Source organism: Oculina patagonica, chromosome 1 (genome assembly GCF_052425735.1).
Source record: "Oculina patagonica isolate OP01 chromosome 1, crgOcupat, whole genome shotgun sequence".
NCBI classification, from domain to species: Eukaryota; Metazoa; Cnidaria; class Anthozoa; order Scleractinia; family Oculinidae; genus Oculina; species Oculina patagonica.
The window spans coordinates 6,935,599-6,958,057 of record NC_135758.1 but is presented as its reverse complement, the minus strand read 5'-3'; the positions used below and the strand labels follow the sequence as shown (position 1 = coordinate 6,958,057).

Genomic DNA, 22,459 nt, shown 5'->3' with positions numbered 1-22,459 from the left:
CGGTGCATAAACTAAGGCCTTTACCGGTCAAAACGTTGTTACGGGAAAGAGCGCAGCTGAAGGAAGGACGACTTTGAGAGTCCAGGTAATATGTGCGATCATGGAGAACTGAACGCTGTTTTCACCACGGCCATAAAACGTACCAGAGCGATTAAAGTACCTATTTTGCTGTTGTTTAAAAATTTGCATCGCTTTCATTTCGTTTTCTTGACAATTAGATTTTTTGAGCCCGGAAATAATCCGTACGAATGATTCCAATTTGCGATTATAAAGATTTAAACAGAAGACATATTGATAGATTTACTGAAAGATTTTTGTTTCTCTTGCTTTTCAGGCGGAAAGAAGATGCTTTCGAAGTCTAGACTGCAGAGCTATGCGCTTCATTTGGTCAAAAGAAAAGCGGTACTTTACACACTTCTTACGAGTTTCCTTGCTAGTAATATTGGACAATGTAGGTGTTTTTATTTTCTTTGTCGTTTTTGTTTCAAGTGTGTAGTACAGCAGCGCGTAGCTGAGACATTTGGGACTTTGCTTGAGTGACTCAATGATTTGGCCACGAAGCTTCTTTTCGAAGGCACCCCCGTGTCCCACTAAGAGATAAAAAGCAAACAGAACCTGTTTTCTAACCTGGGTGGCAAAGGAAACAATTTTATACATGCCCCGACTTGTTCTAAGACACTATCACCTGAAAAAAATTCTGCTGGAAACAAAAAAGACAACCGGCTTAAACCATTTTCACTTAACTTCGTAGAGGAACAGTAATTATTTGGAGAACTCAATTTCAGTTCAATTAGTGTAACAATGATTTAATTTTTTTGATATTGTGGTACGATATCTACAAAGTAAACAAACAAAAATTTCCTGCTCTTTTCATCACGATAATTTTGCACTCTGCCGGAATATAGCCTAGCTAAAAAAATTAACCCAAAACGTCTCAAACAGCAGTGGTGATTGTTTCTTTGCTGTATGATAAAACTCAGCGGACCAGCTACGGCCGAGATAACATATATTGCGGCGGGACTAAGCTCGTCTCCTAGAAACTAAAGACGTTTCTAGAAAATACAGAAGCAAGCATGTAAAGAATACCGGTTTATGTCAAGATTATCTATTTTCTTTTAATTCCTTTCAATTCCTGCTGAAAACTCATTTTTATACCAACGAAAAAAAAAATGTTCGCCGAGGAGGAATCTTTTAAACAGTTTTTTACTTGAAGTGAAATATGTTGCTTTTTTTTTCTCGGATTATCTGATTCTGCGCAATTTAGTTTGTTAATACAGTTCACAGTGCTGACTGTCGTTGTTTTCCGCTCCAGATTTTTCTTACAATTCCACCATCACTCAGCTACCCCCGTTGAGTTCAGTCAACAATAGCAAATAAGTTATTACTGTTGCAATGGGTTAGCATTATTTTAAGTCAAATGCCTTTAGTGTCGCTCTCAGTTTTGTGCGCCTAACAATCCGCAAAAATTGTCTATAAATGCATGTAAAGCTACAAATAAAGTCCGTATTTAATTCGCCTTGTTAAATACCGTACTCAAAAACAAACAGACAAAAATAGCGTAACTAAAAAAAAACACTCAAGTGCAGATCTATTGCACAAGTAAATGTTTTTATTCATAATATCATGATGCTCTTTTCTTTTTTCTTTCTTTTTTTTTTCAAAATGACCAACTTTCTTGTTTTGGGAAGTTGGCGACCGGCTAGAACTTTCCAGTAAACAATGTAGTTTCGGTTCCTTTTAAACTTGTGGAAACAGTTTTAAATTCAAATAGTCCTCAACTGACAAGAGCCATTTGACAGTTAATTAGAAGTGTTAATCCCGTCGCTGTGTCAACAATACTCGGAAACGCTAGTACTGTTTTCGACAAGTTTCGGATACGTGTACCAAAAATAGCTAATGCTGTGTATGCACTGTGTAGGCAGCTCAGCATGTTGTACTGGAAATTCGCGAATCTGATTGGTTCTTTCACTGTCGTCTGTTTACTGATAAAAAGTCTGATAAAACACCATCTTGCGCGCGTTGCCTTGAAACGAAAATTATTCTCGGCTGCGACAGCTTGACTATTCGTTCGTGCAAAACTTGGATTCGTAATCTCATTGTTAAATGGCGAAGCGCGAAACTGTTCTGAGGCAACTATCAAAGTCGACAACAGCTGAAAGTAAGTAGTCTTTATTGTTCTAGCCTAGCCCTGTGGCTATTCTATGAAACATTGATTTATACTTTTCGAATTATGCGCAAACCGCGCGCGCTCCGTAGGCGTTCTATCAATCAACCTGGCCTAACAATCAGTTTAATATCATTTTTTTTAGAATTGAGTGTTTCAGTTTCTAGTTCTCTTGATTTTAGTGTCTGTTGGTTGTTCCAAGTACTTCGCTGTTCGCTTTTGAAAGTCGCGCGCACTAGAGGTGTTTTGGTTTGTGTTCTGAAATAGCGTCTAATCCTTCATGATTACACGGTTCGTGAAAACCGATAATGCCTTCTCATTTTCTTAGCTTAGACAAAAAAAACAGCTTGTAAAAGCCTTCAACAAGCTAAGGTTGTAGGTTTGCCAATATAGACCAATATATATACAGCTAATTCGCAAAAAGGTTGTCGGAAAAAAGCACAAACGTGCACATTGGCCTGGAGAAAATGTACAAGTTTGTATTTTTGCACGTTTTTGCCTTTTTCTGTGGCTTTACGTTTACTGTCGCGTATCTTTGAGTTTTGAAAAATTCTTCTAAAATTCAGCGTGGCTAAAAGTTCCTTGTTGCCACAAGTCTGAAGAGAAAGGAAAAGTGCAAATTCGCGTTTGTCATGTCGCCATCTTATTAGTATTCAGCACGTGCAGTAGCTCTCTACTTCTACCCATACTACCTTTCGGTCTTGTCGCGTGAGCTTTTCTGCTTTTTTTCCGACAACCTTTCTCGAATTAGCTGTATATAGTCAGCCTTTGGAGAATGCTATGCTTTAATAGTTCTTCTGACTTTCTCCTTAATAGTAGCAGCAGCTAGTGGCAGCATCTCACCCACCCAGTCAGCACTCCAGCCCTCCTCCACCGCCAGCCCCAGTCTGCCGTCGCTGAATGGTTCTTTTCAAATTTCCATACAGTTGTCCCAGACGGCCTGGTCCCAAGATCTCTTCGACAAGCAGAGTCCATTGTTTGTTGCTTTGGCAACAAACATAACAACAGCGGTCTCGGATGTTGTCAAGATGGTTGGGGACGCTAGAATTGATGTCGTGGAATTCAAACCAGGCAGTGTTATTGCTGTTCTGAATGTAACAGCTCTGAGTTCAAACGAAAAAGCCATGAAGACTAAGCTTGCACAAGAGATGGCAGATCAACAGCTTGGTGGCTTCTCTGTTGACCCAACACTCTATTCTGGAACTCTATTCGACGTTGTTCTCAAAGTTAAATCTGCATGCAGCAATTCTGCCGTGGACAAGGGGTTTGACAAGAAAACAGAATTTGTAAATGCCATTAGCACCACGATGTCCGCCAACCCTGATTTTCTTGGTTCTAACATTCAGAGTATCGAGTGTTCTGAAGCAGACAACATCACCATGGTTACCGTTCGTCTTCAGATGAGTGATCTATCATCGTCCAACCCATACGAAGAGTTAAGCGACTTGAAAAGTCAAGTTGATGCAGGCAAAGTTGGTAACTTCTCCGTGGTCCCTGAATTGAAATCATACATCCCTGGAGAAAAATTGTTTTACGTTTTCGTTACTTTGAGCCCTCAGAAACTGCCGACAAGGCAGAAACTAAGACACAACTGGAGCGGTTTGTAGAGGACGAATTGAACGGTGATGGCGACTTTAAGTATGTACATGTTACCGTGCCCGATAGCGAAACGGCGATCATTGAGATTGGAAAAAGCTCTTTGACGTCTGAATTTCTAACTGACGCACTAAGTCCTCTTGCTGCAGATCTGAGCAAGGCAAAACTCGGAAACGTAACAGTTGTGAGAAGTAAGAACAGAGTTACCATCGATCCAAAATCTCTAACAGGAAAGATATTCGAGGTGTCGTTCGTTCAGTATGTTCCAAGCTGTGTAACATCGTTAGTCAATAACCAGAACAGTTTGCACTACAAAAATCTCAGTCAAGGCATTTGGCAGTTTATAGATGAGAACATAAGAAACATTTCCATCAACCAAGTTTACGTGGAAACCAAAGTGACAAAATTGAAATGCGAGAACGTTTCGACTGTACGAGGCTATAGTTATGTCTACATGAAGCCGGATGCAGAAGATTATCTTAAACAGTTCTTGGGGGCGTTTTTTAAATGTAAAACACACCTTAATATTTATAACGCGGGTGTTAGAATAAGACTCAAGACGCCAACATCACCTGATACTGTAGGACAGTGGAACCCTTCCCTCGGCGGTGTGGCGGTTACTTACGTCTGTCCAAAGCCGAAGCCCACCCCAGCCCCAGCCCCCGCGACCACATCCACTCCACCCAGCACAAGTTCGCCCGCAACAACAGGATCTCAAACAACCAAAACCGGTATTTCTAGTACTGCAAAAACCAGCACTGCAACAACAGGGTCTCAAACAACCGAAACCGGTATTTCTAGTACTGGAAAACCAAGCACTGGAAAAACTAGCACTGGAAAAACCAGCACTGGGACAACCGAACCCACTGAAACAACGACGCCCACAGAAACAACGACGCCGCCGACAACAAGAGTTACGCTGCCTACCAGTACTGAACCTGCATTGTACATCAAGGTAAAGCTCGGAATGACCTGGGGAGAGTTTTGCTCTAAGCAGGATACATTTAAAGAGAGGATTGCGTGGAACGTGCGCGACAAAAACGACACCAGGGTGTCCCCCGACAGGATTGTTTTTGTCAATGTGGAGCGAAACTGTGCCGACCAAAGTAAAAAGGACGAACTGGCGGATGTGTGGTTTTATGTCTCTGAGCCTGGCTCCAAAGAAGTACATACGGGTCTCACTTTAAGAGCTTTCGAAATGTTTAAGATGTTCTTTGAGAATGGAAATACAAAACAGCTGGGGCCGGACTTCGAAGAAAAGGTAAATCTTTCTGTATTGATCGTGATATTTTGATAACACAGTTTTCTCAACAGTCAACAACTATTCGAACGTTGTGCATGGCTTATATAGGGTTTTGCGTTGACAGTCAACGCAAAACCCTCCAAATCGCCCAAATTCGCTATTTTGAGCCGCAGAAACGACAAAATACAACAGTTGAGGTAGGTTTACGTTTATTTTGAACTTAAACATAGACATTACTCCGGAAATAAGTTAACGATAATATGAAGACGCTTTCAAAATCCTTATACATTTCTTTCTATTTCGAACATACAAACAGTCACGCCGCTTGTATGGGGCCCCTGTGATATACCTACCGCTTATTATGCCTCAAATATACACTTGAGGAGCCGGGGCTATTTTAAACTCCACCGTAGAAACCCGGCCTTTATTCGGTACCCGGCGCCAGTTTAATCGAGAAAATACGGCACAAATGCTGTAGCTCATGGCTCACCATTTTCGATAACAGTTCACCTTTAATTTTTATTAAAAAAAAAAAAAAATCGTCATTTTAGGTACCCGCCCATCGTATTTATTACATATGCTTAAATAAAAAACTACTTGTAGGAGAATTTAAGCGCATTAAGATCATGATCATGAAGTTGTTCTTTTCTTCTTTTATTTCTCCAGGTTGTGCAAGTAGGGTTAGCTGGTAATGACGCGTCCGAATACAAAAAAGAAACTGACGATAAAATGCCCTCCTGGCTGATTATCCTACTCGCTGTGGCTGGAGCAGTGGGACTGTTTCTTATGCTGTTAGCTTGTTGCTGCGTAAGTTGCACTTTTTAATTATACTTGTCGTAATAAATGTTAGTTTAATAATAATAATAATAATAATAATAATAATAATAATAATAATAATAATAATAATAATAATAATCATTTGTATAGCGCCCTTTCCATACGTTCAAGGGCGCTTGACAATGTTAAAAAGTAAAATATTAATTAAATTAAATAAATTACAATTTACTTTGAATTTAAAAAATAAAATATGATTAATATAAAAAGGCTACAGTTTACTTTGGATTAAAAAATAAAATATGATTAATATAAAAAGGCCTCTCTAAAAAGCACTGTTTTAAGTTCTTTTTTAAAAACGTCAAGTTTTTTTTTTTTTTTTTTTTTTTTTTTTTTTTACTTTAATGCTTTAGAAGACTTACACTACAGTACATTACATTTGTTTAACCCTACATATATTACATTACACAGTACATTATATTATGTTACACAAACATACTACATTACTTACGTTATACGTTACAAAAGTAATTACGGTAAGTAATTACATGTTAAACACCTAATCTCCAAAAAACTTAATAATCTTATACATTATATTACAAAGAGTTGATAATTGGCTTCCACTTTTCAACGTGAGTTTTCAGTTTGTTATTTTTTAGGGCAATGGATCGCTCAATTGATTCAATGTATTTTATTTTTATGATAACATGTGGCAAAAGGGGTAGAATATTCTTGAGCCGGTTAGAGTAAATGACCTGTTTACCAATAATAATAATATGATTTAGAAGGGTCCAATTGAGATTCTTTTGAGCTAGGCCGAAAATGATATCGTAATCATTTAAAAAGTCAATATTTATGTCTATGGATTTTAGCCAAAGAACAACGGACTTCCAAAAGTCGATGCTATGTTTACAATAACAAAAAAGATGTTCGAGAGATTCCTCAGACGTGTGACAGAAAGTACAAAGAGGAGAGCTGACTATTTTCATTTTGTATAGAGATTTGTTGGTGTACAGTATCCGATTGAGAATTTTGTATTGGAAAATTTTTGTATTCGTGTCAATTGTAACGACATGTGGAATTAAGTAAAATGTTTCCCAGTCTAGCTCGTGATTGTGAAATAATGTTGTATATTTGTGTCGTGCCGCTGGGTCTACTTGAATCGTCTCCACCAATTCCCAGTATAGCTTTTTCGAGTTAATCGAATCAAGCGGAAAGCATTTACCATTTAAATAGAGGGTATGTTGCAATACAGGTGGGATGTAAGATTCAATAGGAGTCCCATTCGAGTTAATTAGGGCTTTCCACGGAGAAGGAAGAGAGTCAAAAATACCCAGTAGTGAGAAAAATTCAATAAGCGTAAGCCCAATTGTCGCAAAAGAGGGCCAAGGCTTTAGCTTGCCGTTCTTGGTCAGAATGTCAGAAATGAAAGTGATACCCTTTGAGAATAGTCTTCTGTAAAAAATAGGTTTGCCGTTGATGCGTACGAATTGATTGTTCCAGAGGATTTGGTTTAGAACTTCGCCACGGGACTCGGCAGGTTTGGTCGTTAATTTTGACCAGACATCAAGACAGTCTCTGTAAAAGCTGGGAATGTGGTCTGGTAGGTCAGCAGGATTGAAATTGCAGTATAAGAGAAATTTTCCGCCATAGTCCTTGAGAAAGAACGAAAGAAAGTGTTTCCATGGGCTGTCGTAATCCTCAATATATTTTTTAAGACAGATAATGCGTTGGGTATCGATAAGAGTTTTAACATGTGGCATTCTTAGACCACCATTCTTATAATCACTGATTAGTGCTAAGCGTTTAATTTTGTCACATCCCTTCCAGATGAACCTGTAGATAATGGAGTTAAGCTCTTTGATTATTTTTTTCGTGGAGCACATGAGTGATGCGCGAAACATAAATTTTGGTATAAGAAATGTCTTAACGACCTGGATTTTGCCATATAAAGTCAAGTTCCGCCATCTCCATCCTGCAAGGGTATCGGAAAGCGACTTAAGAGTTTCATCATAGTTGAGCTCTTGTTTTTTCTTCAAATCGTAGGTAAAATGAACGCCAAGAATTTTAATTGGTTTATTAACTTTGTCGATACCAGCAGGAAAGGGTTGGTCGTTATCGTGGCTGGTTCCTAGCCATAAAGCTTCGGTTTTCTCCGCGTTGAGCTTCAAGCCAGAACACAATCCAAATTTATGAAGAGTCGTGGAAAGATTTTCGAGGGAGTTGACGTCATGTAAAAACGTTGTCAGATCATCGGCGAAAGCTGCAAGTTTGATTTCCTTGTCAACGACAATACCTTTTATACTCACGTCACTTCTGATTCTAACAAGCAACACTTCGAGAGCAATGATAAAGAGGTATGCCGACAGCGGATCCCCCTGCCTGACACCTCTTCGAACGTCAAAAAGCTGAGAAGAAAAGCCGTTGTTTATAACACAGCTCGATATGTTACAGTACAGTACAGAAACCCAACGGATAAACGATTCACCGAAGTTAAAAGCTCGCAAGGCTTTAAATAAGAAGGACCAGCTTAGTGAGTCAAAAGCTTTCTCGAAATCAAAGGCAACCATTAGACCAGACAGCTGTTGAATCTTAGTGTACTCCATGATATCTTCAATGGTGCGGATAGCATCAAAGATCGTTCTTCCTCTGACATAAGCATATTGGTCAGCCTGTATGATCTCTGGTAAAATTTTCTCTAAGCGTAGAGCGAGGGCTTTTGAAGCAATTTTCATATCCACGTTAAGAAGAGAAATTGGCCTCCAATTTTTGATGTACCTTCTATCTCTGTCTTTTTTGTCTATTAATTTAATAATGGCTTGCTTTTGTGAGGTGGATAGTTCGCCGTGCTCAAAGGAATAGTTCAGGGAGTCTGTGAGCTGCTGACCTAATAAATACCAGAAAGTTTTATAGAATTCAGCTGTGAGTCCGTCATTTCCAGGGGTCTTGCCATTAGGAAATTTATTTAGCGCTTCAAAACATTCAGCGCGCGTAAGCAGTCCTTCACAACTCATCGACGAATTGTTATTTAACGTGGGTATGTTCGGATTTTCTAAAAAGTCAAAAGCAAATTCTTCGCCTTCTTCGGAGTCATGGTTGCTATATAGGTTTTGATAAAAGTCTCTAAGCTCGTTTATTATAGATTTAGGATTGACTGTAATTTTTCCGGTGGAATCATAAAGTCGCCTTACAGCAGTTTTACCACACCTAGTTTTTTCCAAATTCAAAAAGTATTTTGAGTTTTTCTCGCCGTTCTCGTACCAATTGATTCTAGACCGCACAATGTAGCCGCGCACGACATAGTCATGAAGAAGCTCATATTCGTGTTTTGCAGCTTCAAGGTCGTTTACATTGTTTTGTGAGGGGTCGTTGTTACAGATCGATTCGTGTTTCTTTACCTTCTTTTCCGCTTCAGCCAGGCGTTCTCTGCGCTCTTTCGCTTTTTCTTTGCTGTATTTGATAGTAAAAGATCTAATCCTATATTTAACTAAGTCCCACAGAACTCGTTTGTCAACAACTTCTTTAAATTCCTCAAGCCATTCAGAATATTTTAAGGTGATACGTTCAACGTAGGAGGAATCTTCTAATAAACTTGAGTTGAATCTCCAGTAGGACGGACCATGAGGTTGTTTGTCCAGACTGTTAAAAAGCAGAGTAACTGCTGAGTGGTCTGACTTGATAGCAGGAATAATCTCAGTTTTAGTCAAGTGATTCAATAAGTTTGAGTTTCTTTGGAAGCGCATTCCATAGTCTGGGGGCGGCAACTTGAAAAGATCGTTCTCCATAAGACTTTAAGTTTGTTTTCGGTACAACCAACAGATTCATTGATGATGATCTGAGTTGCCTGGTCGGTGTATAGTGCTGGAGTAGATCAGTTTCTAACCTTTAAACGACTTTAATTTTTTGAGACAATTTTCGATGACATCCAAGCACAGCTGGCGTTTCCTAGCTGTATCCTGATATATGATAACCAGTTCAACTCAATCAAACCTGGTCTAGTACTGTTATGGTCATAGAGCAGTTTTCAACTGAGTGTTGTAATCACTTTAGCCAATCACAAAGACGCAGTCCACCCAGTGAACCAATCAAAACTCGAAGCAAATACATGCAGCCGACGCGAAGCGCGGGAAAGCGTGCACAAGCGAGTCACGATTGGTTTTGGTTTAAATTTTGATTGGCTGAGAAAGTGGAGCAAGAGTTTTAAGCCAATTACTAAGCGTACTAGTAATGCAAAACCAATGCAAACGCGAATTACTTTCGACACTGAAGTGAAAACCGCTCTATGCTTATCTAGTTAGTTATGTGATTAAAACTATTGAAATCCTTGGACTGAAGTGGATCCGGACCAAGCATGTATTACGTACGGGCTAAAGATCTTTTCAAATGCAAATGTCTTGACTTGTTTTAATGATATACCCCTGAAATAGCCTTCGTTGCAGACTAGTTTTTGCTCTGTTTCGGATAGAATAATACGAAAATCAGGCTTATCAGTTATCGATTAATGGTCATTACGAATCTTTTCAGCTATGCACTGGAAACCAGATTTCTCGAAGCTCAAAGCGAAACTAAAATTGTTTCGATACGGAAGTTCGAGAAATCCGGAGTAAAATTGAAATTATCGACTAAGGGATGGGAAACGACTTTTGGTTGCACTTATCGGGTTGCCTGATTTTCAAACATTTTCTCTGATCATTTACTCCCGAGAAAGACGTCTGAAGACGGATATAAAACGTCAGACAAGTTTCTTGGGAGTAAGCAACCAGAGAAGACGCCTGTAATCATATACAGGCTAGTTAGCGAGAGATTCGAGAATCAAAAAATCGGGATTCTACTCGTTGGTAGTGTGTTGTCGTTTCATTCGAATTGTGAGTGTGGCGTTTTTAGAAACTGCTTCAACTTCCATTTTGACTGTAATCATACTCAAATTCTTTCTCTGTAGCTGTTTTGCTGTGGTGCGAGACGGCGGAGAAGAAGAAAGTACGAATCTGAACACCCTCAGGCACTGCACGTTGTTTATATTGATAGTGACGGTTCGGCAGCAAGAGGTGCTAAAGATAAAGGAAATAAAAAGAGCGCAGGGAAAGACGCAAAGAAATCAGAGGAAGGTAAAGAGAAAAACACGAAAGAGGATGGCGATAAAGACGGGTATAAGAACGATGGATACGAGTCTGATAATAAAAACAAGGTATGTATTGCACTACTTATTTCATCATCATCATCATCATCATTTTATTAGCCAATTTTACAGCAATAGCATTATGGTAGGGCGAGAAGACCTTCAAGAAACCACCTGGATAATAGTGATAGGGGGGGGGGGGGGGCACCACGGTTAGCAATATGTAAGTATTTAGTCGTGGATGTGCGGCTAGGTCAATTCAGACTCATTTTTTTTAGAAGTAGTAAAGCTAGTGGTATTGGGAGCAAATTCCAAACTAACTTTTCCGACTGATTAGGAGTCTAAAAGGGGTTGTCGAGTCGTATAAAAAGATGAATAGGTGTCCATAGTGCACACGTAAAACTTGAGAAAATCCTTAAAATAGGTGCAACGTTTACAATCTTAAGTGGCAAGTGACAAGCTGGGGGCCTCATCTAATTTCAGATTACTTTTTTTCAAGTTGAACGTACAGTGATTGTTTGTTTCCCCCAGAAATGATGACGATTAAACAGTTACTGTTCTTGTTTTGTGTTATTAGGGCGATCACCGTATTGACATGATAAAAAAACGGTTTGTTTCTGATCTTAAAATTGGTTTTAAAAAGCTGTTAAAAACGTTTAGAAACTGAATTTTTCGGTAACTTTCTATTACCTTCATCAGAGTTAAATTGGTTCAGTTCTTTTTTGCATAATAAAGTTTTAAAAGCCGCCGGTCTTTAGGGATTTTCCCTAACCTTTTGCACATTCTAATGTGTTAATTCAAGTTGGTGGTTCGCATTTCACATTTGCAAATATCACAGTTGAGATCTCACAGTTTTAAAACTATAACTATTTTTTGCTGTAACAACACAGAATTCCATCAATGGAAAAGAGAATTGCGTCGGCCAGGGCGACAAGTCACCAAAGAGTAAAGCCAAAGCACTCCAGGACGACACTGGTAATGCTTACGGGTCTCTAAACAAGACCGGAGATCACACCTACGCATCAATCAACAAGTCAGGCAGTGGTAAAAACAGCGACGGCAGTGGAGACAAAAACAACAATGCTGGAATGGCCATGACTGCACATGTCCCCAGTAGGGGTAGTGACAGCGGCGCAGGAGGTGACGGCAAGAGTAACAAGAATGCAGGTTATATTGCAGTGACTGCACCTGTCCCCACTGGGGGTAGTGTCAGCAGCGCAGGAGGTGACGGCAAGAGTGAAGATGGTGGGTCCTCAGATATCACCTCGGCGCAGGGTGCTAGTGATGGAGAGGTGAATAAACTAAACGAAGTAAAGGGTCTCGGGTTCTAAGCTCTCTGTCTCATACACTTTACAACTTACTTATCGTAGTTCTCAACTTCAATAATTATAACTGAGAAAGTTTTTGGGCACATTTTAAAAACTCAATGCGCTTACATTACTATATAAAAAATTAATTAGTTAAAACCTATATAAATAAAATAAATGAAATAACTAATTAAAATTAAGGTAACATGAAAGGTGGGTTCCACTTCTCGTAAAATAAATAAATACAAAATAAAGTTTCCGCAACAAGAATGTTTTGCGGGCAGATTTAAAAGACGAAAGATGATGTTTTAACAGAATCTGATAGACAGTTGCATAGTATAGGTGCGGAGAAAGAAAAGGCACGTTCACCGTATGCCACAGTTCACAGTAGGGACAGTAAAAAGTAGGAGGATGAGGGGTGGTATTGCTGTAGGAAGGACGACAAATAGGCAGGACAAAGTTTATGGATAATCTTGAAAGTGATGAGCAGAACTTTGAATATAATCCGTGACTTAAGGTAGCCAGTGTAGTTCTCGAAGGGCAGGTTTCATGTACTCGTATTGTTTTGAATTCTTTCAAAACACTGTCGCACGTTCTTCTATTCAGGGACAAAACAGTGGAACCCAGTCAAGCACGGCCTCCCTCATGAAAGCAGACGCAAGCCCTAAAGGCGGAAGAAGAAGCTCGAATGTTTACTCATCTATCGATGACGATGTACCGCTGACTCATAAGACAGGAACTGTGGGCATTGTGGCGTTGGCGATAAGGAACAAAAATGAAACGAAAAAGGAGAGAGAATTCAAGGTGAGCGTTTAAACATAACCAAACTAGAGCTGGAACCATTAAACCAAGTAAAAATAATCCAAGATTTAACTGTTCTTTAACAGTAGCTAATTTTTACAATTTTTACAAGTGAACAAACTCACGCACACAAGACACGAAAACGGAGGAGACAATCAACTCAGGAAATTTAAATCAAATTCTCCCTAAGAAAATTATATAGAATGTACGACTAGCGGTTAGGAGAGTTCTGACATTGATCAGTTGGGGTCAACGTTTTGTGTTTGTCTCGTAATGCAGAACCTTAACAAAGACGTGCTCAATGAAGAGGTCAAGTACCCCCCGGACACCGCCAGTAAAAACAGATACCCGGATGTTCTACCAGGCAAGTGTGCCGTTGTGCGACTGACCAAAAAATTGACGATCATTTTCTTCTTTGAACAACCTGTTTTTCAAAAAAAAAAACCAGAAAGAAATAATGAACTTTAGATTGCTTTTTTAAAACAAAAGATAAGGACTGACGGTTCGCGCAGAAAAAAAAATCAAGGTTCCTGCAAGCGATTGATTGTGGACGAAAGGCGATTTTTACACAGTCCCAGTTTAAAGTTTCGAATATAATGCGTAACAAACCGAATCAGAAAGTTTCCAGTTTGTCCAAGATTAAATTTCCAAGAAAAGGCCGGGGTTCTTAAATGTCACCACGTTTTACAATATCTGTAAGCTAATTCTTCGCTTGCAGTCCGTTAGCGCTAATCTTAAAACATTAGCCCAGGTATTGGTTTTTGTGTTACATAGCGCTTTTCGCTGCTGATTTAAATTAAGAGCAAAATGTAGGCAAAAGCAAGAAATTAAGGACAAGAAAAGAAAAGAATAATTGAAGTTTTTGATCAAATCTTTTTAACCAAACTCGAATATGACACAAATTCTAGATTTACCAGTTTACTTTATCTTGTTAGGGAGTCTTAAGTGAAAAGTTCTTAAAAACGTGGTCATGTTAATTTGCCTGATTTTTTTAAACTTTGTGTTTTGCAGCTCCTAGATCTCGTGTCAAGCTATCCTCTTCTCCTGATTACATCAATGCCAACTGGATCAGGGTAAGCGTATACCCAGCCGTTTAGTCAGGAATAAATTGTAAATTCATCAGTCGATATCACAAGTAAAAAAGTAGTAACCAACTAAAGAGCGCAGCTGAAAAGGAATGAAGCTATATAAACCCATTCCCGAAGACCAAGCGACAATTAGCCCAGGCGACACGAAATAGACCGAGTAGGAAAATCGGTGCGAGTGGAACCTCCTCCCGCACCGATTTTCTGAAACTGAAACTTTATTTACCCTCGGTATTATGAGCCGTGTTAGGGCTCTAGCAAGTATATGCTAATGAAACCGAGCATTTCACAGTATACAACACAATGCGCAAAGATAGACCACAACACCGGGAACTCCGTGCCCTACTCTTTTCGATAAGTGTGTGGGTTCTTTAACGTCCCCTGTTGATTATAACACTGAAGATGCAGGAGACGGGGCCTACGGTTTATCGTCCTTATCCGAGAAGAATAGAATATCTAACCATTTGCAGATGTCATTGCAAAGGCAGCATATTCTCCTCAGTTATTTTAAGACCCTGAGTGTTGGTACGGTTTGGGACTCAAACCCGAGACCTCCCGCACGGCAGTCCGGCGCTCTACCAACTGAGCTAACCGGTCGGCGGTTTACTTCGTGTCGCCCCGAATGACCGCCCCTGGGTCTCCGAGGATGATATGAACAATACCGTTATACAAAACTTACGCAAACGCTCTGCCAACTCTGCGATGAAGCCACTAGAGTAGGGAAATTTCTGGCTCTATTACTGTTAGATGTTAGGATGTGTCAATGTCTTAATGAGTTTGAAATACTGATCATATATATGGACTGCGGTCAAACAATGTAAATCAAAGTCCAAACTTGCATGTATGTTCGAGGGCTAATATTCCAAGTCAGAATAGTTTCTTTTGGCGGGATGTGCTTCTGTTCTTTGATGATGAACTTTTTTTCATACTCACTTTTCAGGACCACAAGGGACAGATATGCTACATTGCTACCCAGCATCCTCTGCGTGAGACCGCGCAGGATTTCTGGCGAATGGTCTGGGACCAAAAAGCTCACACGGTTGTCATGGTGAACAATGAAGAAAAGGAAAAGCCAGTAAGGCTGGTTTATATACCTGGAAAGAAAATAGTTATGAAGATAGCTACCAGTAAGAAAATTCTGAGTAGCGTTTACTTATAGGGACACTGTCACGAGCTTCACTTCAAAAATTTAGGATCCTAAAGACGTAAAGAAATCTGGGAATGGTGGTCCAGTTTTACAACGGCTCCCATCTTTCTTCAACACAATTTGCTTTATATCTTCACCTTGATGTTCTAGATGCATTTCGTTAACGAGCAAGAGAACTTTGGCAATTTTTGACTGACACCGAAAAAAAAAAGCTTATGCATGATTAAATACTCCACCCTCTTCAACGCTCATACATGCGTGAAACTAATTGCGGGCCCAAGAGAGGCCCGCAACCCTAATCTTGACAGTGACCAGCGGATTGCGTTTTACGCGTGCGCGCCACGTTTATAAACCGAATAGAGAAGCGGAAGTTTAAAATTTTTGTTCTTCCACTAAGCACGATCGGAATGCGAAAATGTGTCAATCACGACAGTTTGTCGTAATACCGGAAGAGTAAAATCTGTGCTCCAAGAACCATAGAACGAATGCGAAAAATACGTTAATCTCTCAACGGCTTGTCACATACGATCTTAACCTTCTGTCACATGGAAGGCGTTATGTGTTGCTTATTGTCGAGAAATTCGTTATAACACTGACAACATAGCGAGTTTACCGACTGAGAAAAATTCACATCCCGATCAGTTAGTTCACACCGCGTGCTCGATTACAATTCCCAAATCGACAATCAAAAGATAACTTTGATCGGTTTGCGGCAATAAGCAAAATTATAAACATGCATTCCCGTTACTCGGAATAATTTGTCTTTTGTCCATTTTATCATTTATTTATCGACACAGATAAATTACGGGAAAGCGAATGATTCCAACAACGGTTATTGTCGAGAAATTCGTTATAACACTTACAACATAGCGAGTTTACCGACTGAGAAAAATCACATCTCAATTCACACTGAACCGCAAAAATCCTTGCGTGACGCGTTACTCAGAATAATTGTCTTTTGTCCATTTTATCATTTCAGTCATTAATTTATCGGCACTGCCTACCAGTACCTTGTCCATGTGCGTCAAGCCCCGCACTTTTTAACCTGTGGTTACCACTAGTTTGTAAGCATATAGAAATAAAAATGTAGTTTCATGCTTTTATTTATTTTAATTTTCTCTTGAGGCTGAATTCACTGACTACCTGCCAAAAGAACAGGGAAGCTCAAAACAATTTGGTGGCTTCGATGTCACAGTCAAACAAATAACGGAAAAACCGGACTATATCTTGACTATCCTGAGCATCGTTGAGGGCAAGGTAAAGCGCAATTGTCGTTTTCTTTTTTTTTTGTCTAACTTTGACAGGAAAGGTAATTAGAGGGTCTGGATGGGGTTGACTGATATCTAAGAACTGAAGAATTTTTTAACATCTGCCTGGAAATGACGCAAATTTTAACTGATAGCTGAGATACGAGAGGTTCAAAAACTGAGAAATGTGCTGACATTTTGACTAAAAGCTGATGAATAGACGAATATAACTGAGACTCTGAGAACTGAGACGAATATAACTGATGGCTGAGACTCCAGTACCCCCATTCAGACCCTCTAATAAAAGGTGATCATGACTTTTAGCCATCTATCCGGAGCGCAGTTATATTCCATAAATTTTATAACTGAAAATTATAAATGTGACAAAACTCGCCAAAAATTAACATATAAAATAAAACATTTCCTTTTTCCTGATTTACCAAAAAGTATCTGTCTTCTTTACATTACATTTTAGAATACAACCTCCGCGCGCGAAGTCTCGCATATGAAATTCACTTCGTGGAAGGAGCGCGCGATGCCCAATGTGGCCCTGTTTGTTGGGTTCGTGACGGCCACGAGAGAAGCGAGGAAGAAATATGGTGACACCAAGGCCCCAACCATTGTGCACTGCAGGTTGGTAATGAACGGTCATGTCAAAACCATCGGTTTTATATTATGATCGGAAAACCATAGGTTTTCCTGATGTCCCTGTTGTTGATTACCCTACTCATAAGAGAAGGGACTGGAAACTTCAGCGATGAGCGCGACTGGAGGTGCCTTGTTCCCAGTCTCCGACAAGAGTTGTCTGTAAATGAGACTAAATAAAAGCAATATTTACTTGTCTTTCAGCGATGGTCTGGGCCCTACTGGGGTGTATATCGCTGTGGATATCGGTATTAAGAGTCACGAGGAGAGTAAAACATCAGTTGTTGATGTGTTTGAGTTGTCCAAAAATCTGCGGCGTGACCGACATGGTATCGTTTGTACCTTGGAACATTATAACTTTATCTACCAGGTAAGTTATAAATCACAATTTGTTTTCATGGTCTTGAAAAATGTTACGTAATATCTTGGTTTATCTTCACGTCGTCTTTATTGGGGCGTGGTTGCAACATAAAACGACTAGAGATTGTGGAACCAGCTTGGACGGGACGCTAGTCCATAGCGGGGTTATATCGTCTTCACCCCAAACAGCCACTCCGCTTTCTCCTTTCTCCAACATTTTTTTAAGGTTGCCATAACAAGTCGCCACCTGGGTGGAGAGAGGCATTAAGTAAATTGTCTTACCTTAGAACACAAAACAGTGACCCCGGATAGGACTTCAACCTGGACATCTCGTTTTAGTTCCAACAATGTGACTCCCATATCGGCTTGTCACAGCACAAAACAATGAAGCTGCAACTTTTATATAACGGTCGATTTTATCGGTGACTCGGTCTTGTAGACTGTGGAGATCAGTGCAGTGAAAAAAAAATCCTGAAAACACTACACTGCACTTTTCTTTATAACATCCATGAACTCAGTTTTGTCTGGTATCGTAGGTTTTAAGACTGTGAATCAGGGGGGGGGGGGGGGGGAAGCAACTTCCCATACATTCTCTTATATGAAATCTGAGCGATGCTCTCACAACTTGCAAAGCAATCATCGAGGCGGTAGTCAGCGGATGTCTCTAAGGCGCATGAGCAGTTCCTTTCTTTGTGAACTTGCCAAAACAATAACAACATGGGACCAGTGAGAGAGTTCGATTTTTTATATATGTAGTAATTAAAAAGACTTTCTAAGTTTTGTCTTGGAAAGATTTCCGCACAGCCCCCTACATTAATTATGTATGCAACTATTTCATACTATCACTATACAAAAACAGCAATCATGAAATGAACGAATCAGTCAGAATATTGTATACATAATTAATGTAGGGGGCTGTGCGGAAATCTTGCCTTTGTCTTTAAAGCAGCGAAAATTTCTCCGGAGAGGTTCTTGGTGTCAATATGTGTTGTTTGTTATGAAATAAAACCATCACGGAAATGGTAATGAAAACGTGGCGATTGAATATTACCGCGCTGGTCGGAGCTATTGTTTTGCTCTATTGTTTCGAGGTTGTTTGTTGACTTGGTCTTTCTTTGTTTTACTTCATTTACAATCCCCATGTGGGCCAGTTAAAAATCGTGGTACAAACATTTGCATTTCAGCACTGAAAAGTAGCACGGCATCACAAAATTCTGCGTTCTTAAAACTACACGACGATGACGAAATTTTCGGATAAACACGCTGCTTTTAGATTTTTAGTTAAGAGAATTGAACCCCTTTATAATAAGTGATTCCACGGCATAGCAGCTTCCATTTCGCGGGAAAAGATTGCCTCGGTTGCATCATCGTCCAAAATCCGCTGACTACATCGTGAATTGATCGCTTTGCAAGTTGTGAGAGCATCGCTACTCGGTCCCAGACCTCGTTTCTTCCCCCCCCCCCTGCTGTGAATATTCCAGAAGTATTGATATATTTTCAAAGCGTTCTAAGCATTATTGCTTGATACTGTTACTCATTTTCAGGCTCTCTATGAATACACCGTGAACTACAACAAGTCAGTTGAGGTAATTTTTTCGCAATGGAATTGTCAGTGCGAAGTGCGCGCGTATGTGCGTTGATACGGTGCTGTTAGCATAAAGAATATCGGGATTTCCCTTGATTTGTGTATGCTAATCCCATGGGGGTACTCAGGTATGCTTTGGGTGGGTATGTGCCGCCCGGGTCTCCAAGGTAACACCCCGTTTTAGAAAGAATTTGCACTCATGATACCCCGCTCTAGAAACAGGTAATTTTTTAACACCTCGTTTTGGCTGCTAAAAGTTTAAGACGGAATCCACTAGGAAGTCGAGTAATATTTATTAAAGTTGGACAAAAATCAATTTCCAGAATAATTTAAATCCTATTGCGTTATTTCCTACCCTTAATAAAAGGTAAAGATGTAAGTAATTATCCGTGATAACACCAACAACAATTTCTTATTAGAGTCTGAGAAAATGAATTTCAAAGTTCACAAGGTATGGGCAAAATCTCACGTGTAGCCATTTTGTAAATTCGTCTTAAGCGATTCAGTGGAATTCAGCGGAACTTCAAAATGTGTTTTCGATGTGTGGTGTTGTTAGAAAAGATTTCTTTTGATAAGATATTTGAAGCAGTAACAAAAACGTTTGCAATAAGGTGGAAATAATTCTGGTACAACAATTTCTTATCAGAGTCTGAGAAAATGATATTTAAAGTTCACAAGCTATGGGCAAAAGCTTACATCTTTTAAGAGATTCAGTGGAATTCAGCGGAACTTCAAAATGTGTTTTCGATGTGTGGTGTTGTTAGAAAAGATTTCTTTCGATAAGATATTTGAAGCAGTAACACAAAAGCTTGCAATCAGGTGTAAATAGTTTTGGTACATAATTTTGTCCAATAACTACTCGAAGTCCTGGCGGATTTCCTCTTAAACTTTCGTGCGTTCAAAATATCATACCCCGTTCTAGGAATGGTCTCTAAAATAGATACCCTGTTCTAAATCAGGAGGCCAAAAACACGACCCCGTGGGGCGGCACATACCCGTATAGGTATTTTGTGTGAAAACAACTGTTTGCGATCGAGGTTGTCCGGGAGTGATACTGGCCATTTTACCCGACTGGTCACCAGGGGAATTTGGGTTCGACATCTGCTCGAGACAATTAGCGATACGGTCGGAGTTACAAAAACCCACATGCATGCAGTGGGTGAGTCAGGATAAAATCGAATATTCATAAAAGTCAACACCTTCGTGAATATTGAATTTTATGCTTTTTTTGGATCTCCGATATCGCTTTTTATTCATTTCTTCATATGTTTACAGTTTACTTACTTGGTATTTTTTTCGTTTTCTTTTTAGTGAAGCGACGTCTTTGAGACAATGGATACAGCCATTTATCATCAAAACATACTATTTTTTTTTTACATACTTTAATTCAGTAATTAAAGTCATTAAAAGACCAAGTAGTAGGTATACAATTGAGGAACTGTGCGCCACCAAGTGCCTGTTACAATGTCAATTTTTGTTTTGTTACTTTTAAAAAGTCTGTAAATCTTAATGTTTTCAAAGAGCCAGTGGTATTCTATATCAGTTCAGCTATTGTCAAAAGTAGCACTGTTTAATAACAAGAAGTTTTAATCAGGGCAGTAAATTATTGTATTCATCAGGAAGCTTCTTCGAAGTGTGTAGTAGAGTAACAGCTCTCGTAAGCTTGTTATTCTACTGGTCCTCTACTGTAGCCCTGGCTATTGTTTTTGGGGCTAGGGGCATTGTTGTGACGGGGTTTCGAAACTATTAGGTAGTTTTGCGTGTTTTTTTTTTCCCGTGTTAATGTTGTGGTTCAATTTTATCCTTGGTACAATTTGTATTTACCTTTGTTTTATATTCATTATCATATATTACTATTTACCAAAACAGTAGCCTGGCGCGAACGCAGACGTATATTCGGCTGTTGTTTCTCTCCGCCAACTTTGCGGCGAAGAGAAATAACAGCCGGAAATACGTCTGCGTTCGCAGGCTACCAAAACAATTAAACCACAAGATTGATCAGATATCCTGGTAATTCACTCTAGTTTATATAACAAAGTAGTTTCTACAAGTAAGAACGATATAAAACACTTTTCCAACTGATCAAGAAACCCCTTTCAAACTAGTATAGATTAAGAACTGTAAGAGGGACAGATCTCGGACCTTTCAGATTTATTATCAGTGCTAGTTAACTTAATGTGTTGAGATTATACAGAACACTGTAAAACTCTTTGGAAAATATATGTAATTTGTGTATGTTATGTAGAACTAGCAATTCTATTTCCAAGGCCCATGCATATGATGAGGGGGGGGGGGGGCTTTATATCGAGTGACGGTGATGCTTTTCGTAACGTTTAGAGGGGGGGGGGGGGGGAGTCGTGCTTTTGTCCTACTTAAGGTGTTCCATTTTGAATGTTTACAGCTGCTGCATATAATAGTACCTCAAGTTTTCAAAGTACGCAGCAAATAAAAAAAGAACTGCATGTAGTCGCCGAGAAATTATTACTTATTACTTGGTTGGGAAAGGTTCCTCAAGAGGGGTGGGGGGGGGGGGGGGGGGTGCTAAACGAGTCGCGCTCCTAGAAATTGATTTTGGTAGGTTTGTTTTTTGTTTTCTCCTTAGAGTTTCATTGCATTTCTTTTCTGTGGTCAAATACCGCTAGTGTATATATTTATCAATTAGCCTGTGAGCCCGTGGTTTCTTTAAGCTCAGCTTATAGTCAATTAAAGGGATAAAAACAAAGAACGCAGTAGCAGTCTAGTATTGTAGTAGTAGTTGTTGTTGTTGTTTTTGCATTATTACACATAATTATCATGTAAATAACGATATTTTTGGTAATCCTTTGAAAATAAATTGCATTACTAAACTACTTTGAGTTGTTATTCCACGAGTGGTTGGCATGCAAAAAGCACTGCTATGTGTACGTAGCTCCGAGGCTACAAGCCACAGAAAAGACTGGACTTGAGAGAGTCTGGAAATCGAGCCTAACTACAATGTTGTCATAACAAATTGGAAGTAGGCAACGCCAAGTATTGGTATTTTTAGTATGGTCAAATGCTTTGCCCGTCCCCCACCCACCCCCCTCCCACCTCTTTTGTTGCTAAGACTCCAAGGTCACGAGTTCAACTATTTTGGCCGGTAGTATTAAAGACGAGCAAATATTTACAAGAAGTAACTAGTAGCGCGTTTAAACATGTTCCCGTCGATTAAGTCCGCATTTCTTAAAAACCTAAACGGCTTAATGTGAATTTTGTATCTACTGCTTTGTTTCAAGCTAACATATTTAACACGTGCACCATAACTGGATACTAAAGTGTTTCACAGAGGTTTTGTTAAGTACAATTTCTACTTCTATTAGGAAACCTGTTTTAGCCTTTGTTAGATCAAACAACTAAAAAAACAACAATTT

At 39.4% G+C, this 22,459-nt stretch overlaps 1 pseudogene across 1 annotated transcript in view; it reads left to right on the top strand.

Moving 5' to 3' along the window:
* LOC144653799 (uncharacterized) overlaps nt 1–21,919 on the top strand; it is a 40,217-nt pseudogene extending 18,298 nt beyond the window's left edge. Inside the window, exons 3-15 of the transcript XR_013570826.1 lie at nt 2,981–5,021; nt 5,670–5,810; nt 10,717–10,962; nt 11,784–12,185; nt 12,807–13,004; nt 13,281–13,365; nt 14,013–14,074; nt 15,027–15,161; nt 16,359–16,490; nt 16,956–17,113; nt 17,330–17,495; nt 19,030–19,071; nt 20,382–21,919. The product of XR_013570826.1 is annotated as an uncharacterized LOC144653799 (transcript). The remainder of the gene's footprint in view (nt 1–2,980; nt 5,022–5,669; nt 5,811–10,716; nt 10,963–11,783; nt 12,186–12,806; nt 13,005–13,280; nt 13,366–14,012; nt 14,075–15,026; nt 15,162–16,358; nt 16,491–16,955; nt 17,114–17,329; nt 17,496–19,029; nt 19,072–20,381) is intronic.
* The last annotated feature ends 540 nt before the right edge of the window (nt 21,920–22,459 follow it).